We start from the raw sequence: 6,285 nt of genomic DNA, 5'->3' as shown, positions 1-6,285 counted from the left end.
CTACACACATAAATAGTGCGGTCCAAAAAGAACAATATAAATATATAAAATCCTTGCATAATTGCTTTTTGCAAAAATAGTTTATTTAAAGAGATGTGGCCTCGCGCCGAAGTCAATGTCAATGCAGGGCGTCGGCGTGGCGCGGTGAAGGCGTGGCAAAGCCTGAATTCACAAGCCGGTCCGAGTTCCGGATAAGGCGTTCGCCGAACGGTACATGGAAACTGACCGAACCACCACGCGACCGTTGTTAATGCGGCCACCCTTTGACAGACCTGTGTACAGATGATGGAACAAACCAGAGTAATAATTCCTCAGGAAAAATAAACCCAAGCAAGAAAAAATTACTAGGATTAATAGCACCTGGTTTATCTGTTGTAGCAATATGAAGAAAGGTTACTCCCAAAATTGGGACTTGATCTGCACACCCATTGCATGATGGGCGATGAAGCGACGGCATGGCGATGCTAACAAAGGTTGGCTCGCCGAGGCAAAGCCCCGGTCCAGCTAACGTGACGAAGCTGGTCGGCTGATGACGCCGAAGTCTCCGTAGTAGGTTGACGAAGAGATGGCGAAGCCCCCGGTCTAGCCGAGATGACGGAGCGGGTCGGTAAGGAGACGTTGCAGCTGCCATGTCAGCCAAGGTGTTGAAGCAGTTCGGCGTGATGGACATCGGCTTGAAGAAGCAACAGTGCGGCCATGCCGATGCTGGTCATAACTTGTGACGCTGTCAATGCTGGATTGATGAAGTGACCGAGCGGCGATGTCGGCGCGCCTGACCCGTGCAATCCATGGGGCGATGGTGTTGGTGATGATTTAGCCTTCGCGATGCCGAACTCTTGTTCGGCTTGCCGAGCTGATGATCCGATAAGGTTAGGCTCAGCTCGATGAAGCGACGATCTGTCTAGCGCAGGTCAGCTGACGTGGAGCAATGTTACCGGGCTGGTTTGACACCAGCGTGACGGTGAAGAGTACCTCCGAAAAGGAGCAAAATTTGTGAGCATGTGTTCGGAAACAAAACACAATACCCTAGAAAGAGATTCTTCCAAAAAGTTTGTCCAATATCCCGTTCATGAAGAAAGATAAACTCAGGTCGGATTCGTATTCGCGCAGAAAACAGATCCAAAAAGTGATGCACTAATCGAAAGGTTCCCGGAGTTTGGACGGTCGGATCGAGCTGAAATTTTGAGAGGTGGTAGATATAGAAATTCTGTAGCCGATCAATGGTTGGATCTTCTAAAGGATGTCCGAGCTAGATGCTGGACACCACGCTCCAAACTTGTCCAGATTCCCGTCCAGATTCGACAGGGCTCCGGTATATCGGAGATCGGCGGAGATTGCTCCATCGGAACGCGACAAAATTTTACAGTGTTGTTGTAGACTCAATTCCGCACAATTCCACCGAAGGAATCGTCAAAACGATGCTCGAGGAGGTGGTGGTAGCCGATACAGGTTCGCTGTTTGGAAAAACAGAACGGTCGCCCGAGGGCAATGTTGATGTTGAGCCCCCGAGCTCCATGGATGATTCCTCCATGATCATGATAGAGATCGGAGTTGATGTTGGTGAAGGCCCTCGTCCGAACATGACGATTGGAGGCAGGGCACAGTCCTCGGTCAAGCCAAGGTGACCAGTCGAGCCGGCGATGGAGACGCTGACGTCGCAGTTGATCTGCAGGTGAGCCATTGATCTTTTGCCGATCACACAGCGGAACTCTAAATGAAAGCACCATTGTCGGTGTCAAAACCGGCGGATCTCGGGTAGGGGGTCCCAAGCTGTGTGTCATGGATCGATGGGTAACAGGAGAAAAGGGACACGATGTTTGCCCAGGTTCAGGCCCTCTTAACGGAGGTAATACCCTACTTCCAGCTTGATTGATCTTGATAAATATAGAGATTACAAGAGTTGATCTACCTCGAGATCATATGTTGTGGTCTAAACCCGAGGGTATGATGAATAATATAATAATCTATCGACTAGCCTGGCCTCGGTTTATATAATGCACCAGAGGCCTAGGATAACAAGAGTCCTAGCCGAATACGTTGGTGGAGAGGAGTCCTTGTCTTGATCACCAAGTCTTGTGGAATACTCCTTGTATGCGGCATGGGCTACCCGAAGTGGCCCATGAGTGAACCGCCATGGGGGTCCTCGGCCCGATCCACCTGGTCGGGAGACGATGTGGTGAGTACCCCTAGTCCAGGACACTGTCACACGGACATGACGAGGAGCTCCGGAATGGTTCAGAGGTAATGATTGATATATATGATGATATGGTTTGGCCAAGGGGTGAAGCCCACGGGGCTTTAGTCGGTGCAAAAGGAGTTTTGCGGAGGCCAGGGGGCCAAACGCCGGAGACCTTGCCCATGGCGTCTGGACCAGACGCCACGGACTGCGGCATCTGGTCCTGGAAGTCCGAGAAGGACTCTTCCTTGCGGGCAAACCCGACTTTGAGGAGGCTTTTACTCCAAGTTTCGACCCCAAGGCTCAACATATAAATAGAGGGGTAGGGCTAGCACCCGGAACACATCAAGAATCACCAAGCCATGTGCCGGCAACCCCGTCCCCTCTAGTTTATACTCTATCATAGTTTCCGTTGTGCTTGGCGAAGCACTGCGGAGATTGTTCTTCACCAACACCGTCACCATGTTGTCGTGCTGCCGAAACTCATCTACTACTTTGCCCGTCTTGCTGGATCAAGAAGGCGAGGACGTCATCGAGTTGAACGTGGAGGTGCCGTACGTTCGGTACTTGATGATACGTCTCCAACGTATCTACTTTTTCTCACGCTTTTCCTCTTGTTTTGGACTCTAATTTGCATGATTTGAATGAAACTAACCCCGGACTGACGTTGTTTTCAGCAGAACTACCATGGTGTTGTTTTTGTGCAGTAATAAAAGTTCTCGGAATGGAACGAAACTTTGTGAGGATTTTTTATATCAATAATAAGAATTTCTGGAGCCAAGGCCTGCTGGAGAGGGGCACCTGGGTGGGCACAACCCACCAGGGCGCGCCCCCCTCGCCTGGCGCGCCTAGGTGGGTTGTCCCCACCTGGTGGCCCCGCAGACCCTGGTTCCAACGCTATAAAATCCTATTTTCAGAGAAAAAATCAAGGAGAAAGAATTATCGTGATCCACGAGACGGAGCCGCCGCCAAGCCCTGTTCTTCATCGGGAGGGAAGATCTGGAGTCCGTTTGGGGCTCCGGAGAGGGGGATCTTCGTCCTTCGTCATCACCAACCCTTCTCCATCGCCAATTCCATGATGCTCCCCACCGGGAGTGAGTAATTCCTTCGTAGGCTCGATGGTCGGTGAGGAGTTGGATGAGATTCATCATGTAATCGAGTTAGTTTTGTTAGGGCTTGATCCCTAGTATCCACTATGTTCTAAGATTGATGTTGCTATGACTTTGCTATGCTTAATGCTTGTCACTTTGGGCCCAGGTGCCATGAACTCAGATCTGAACCGTTTATGAATTCATCATTATATCCATGTTTTAGATCCGATCTTGCAAGTTATAGTCACCTACTACGTGTTATGATCCGGTAACCCTGGAGTGAAAATAACCGTGACTTCTTCCGGTGATTACCGTAGTTTGAGGAGTTCATGTATTCACTATGTGTTAATGCTTTGTTCCGGTTCTCTATTAAAAGGAGGCCTTAATATCCCTTAGTTTCCAATATGGACCCCGCTACCACGGGAGGGTAGGACAAAAGATGTCATGCAAGTTCCTTTAATAAAAGCACGTATGACTATTTACGGAATACATGGCTGCATTATATCGATGAATTGGAGCTAGTGCCGTATCGCCCTAGGTTATAACTAACACATGATGAATATCATCCAACAAGTCACCGATCCAATGCCTACGAATTTATCTTATATTGTTTCTGCTAAGTTACTACTGCTATCATCACTGTTACACTTGCTACAAAATTACTGCTATCACTACTACTGTTACCGTTGCTGTTGTCACTACTATCAAAACTATCATATTACTGTGCTACTAATTACTTGATGCAGATAATTAATCTCCAGGTGTGGTTGAATTGACAACTCAGATGCTAATACCTTCAAATATTCTTTGGCTCCTCTACTGTCGAATCTATAAATTTGGGTTGAATACTTGATCCTCAAAATCTGTTGTGATCCCCTATACTTGTGGGTTATCAAGACCTTTTTCTGGCCCCGTTGCTGGGGAGCATAGCTATATTTGTTGAGTCACTTGGGATTATTATCAATTTATCACTATGAAGAATATGAAGGATACAAATACTATGATATTTCCTCAAAGACGAGGGGAGGTAAGGAACTGCCATCCAGTTCTGCTTTAGATTCACCTTCTGTTTTGAGTAAACTTGCAACACCACCACATGCTACCAATTCTAATATTTCGCAAGTTATTGATGATGCTAGTTCTACTATGGATAATGCTTATGATGATGCTAGTATCTTGCTTGATAATAATGATGTGCCACTTGGTGAATTTCTTGATGAACAAATTGCTAGAGTAATAAAACATGATGTTGTTGAATCTGATGATGAGCTTGAAACTGAAACTCCTGAAACACCTGCTAGAACTAGCCTTCCTAGATATGAATTGCCTAAGGTACCTGAAGGTTATGTTATGAATGAGCAGACAACTAGAGATATTCTTGCTTGTAAGGATAGAGATGATCTAGAAAAATTATTATGCAAGTATAAAGAAAAATCTCTGAATGCTAGAATGAAATGTGATCCTAAGTTTGCTACTTCATCTATCTTTATTGATGATAAGGATTATGAATTCTCTATCGACCCAGAGTTAATTACTTTGGTTGAATCTGATCCTTTCCATGGTTATGAAACTGAAACTGTTGTGGCACATCTTACTAAGTTGAATGATATAGCCACCCTTTTTACTCATGATGAGAAAACTCGCTATTACTTTATTCCCAAATTATTTCCTTTCTCATTAAAGGGTGATGCTAAAGCTTGGTACAATACTCTTGCTCCTGGTTGTGTGTGTAGCCCCCAGAATATGATTTATTACTTCTCTGAAAAATATTTTCCTACTCATAAGAAACAAGCTGCTTTGCAGGAAATATTTAACTTTGTGCAAACTAAGAAGAGAGTCTCCCACAAGCTTGCGGGAGGCTTTGCCAGTTACTTAATACTTTGCCTGATCATCCTCTTAAGAAAATGAAATACTTGATATCTTCTATAATGGACTAACCGATGCTTCTAGGGACTTCCTAGATAGTTGTGCTAGTTGTGTTTTCAGGGAACGAACTATTGGACAAGCTGAAGAATTATTGAATAACATATTGAAAAATTATGATGATTGGACTATTCCTGAACCACCGGCTAAACCAACTCCGAAGAAGAGGGGTATATTATATCTCAGTCCTGAAGATATGCAAGAGGCAAAGAAATCTATGATGGAAAAAGGTATTAAAGCTGAGGATGTTAAAAATTTACCTCCTATTGAAGAAATACATGGGCTGAATACACCACCTATGCCTAAGGTGGTAGAGGTAAATTCTCTTATGAAGTTCAATGAAAATGATAATCCTCACAATATGCATCCTAGCCAATGCCTTTATGAGTTTGAAAACTATATTAGAAAACAAGATCACTTCAATGCAAATGTTATGAAATAATTGAAATATAATTCTGATATGATTGCTCGCTTGAGTGACTTGTTATTTAGAATATCAAATGATGTTAGAGGTGTTGGAAAACATGCTTCTATGGTTCAAACTCAGTTAGAACAAGTTGCTAAATCACAAAGAGAATTACTTGATGAAAGGAATCATAATATGGATGACTTTGCTGTTAGAGTTGCAACTAGAGGAGGTAAAATGACTCGGGAACCACTTTATCCCGAGGGACACCCAAAAAGAATAGAACAAGATTCACAAAGAAATAACACTAGTGCACCTAGTCCTTCTAAAAAGAAAAAGAAGAAGAAAAATGATAGGACTGTGCACACTTCTACTAAACCTGAAATAGAAAAAAACCCGTGATAATGAAAATGAAACTTCTATCTCTGATGCTGAAACTCAATCTGGTAATGAACAATCACCTAGTGACAATGAAAAGGATAATGATGAGGTTCATGTAGACACTCAACCAAATAATGAAAAAGAACCAGACAATGATGTTGAGATAGAGCCACCTGTTGATCTTGATAACCCACAACCTAAGAATAAAAGATATGATAAAAGAGACTTTGTGGCTAGGAAACACGGTAAAGAAAGAGAACCGTGGGTTCAAAAACCTATGCCTTTTCCACCCAAGTCAACCAAAAAGA

Source organism: Triticum aestivum, chromosome 6D (genome assembly GCF_018294505.1).
Source record: "Triticum aestivum cultivar Chinese Spring chromosome 6D, IWGSC CS RefSeq v2.1, whole genome shotgun sequence".
Lineage (NCBI taxonomy): Eukaryota > Viridiplantae > Streptophyta > Magnoliopsida > Poales > Poaceae > Triticum > Triticum aestivum.
This window is presented reverse-complemented; position numbering follows the sequence as displayed.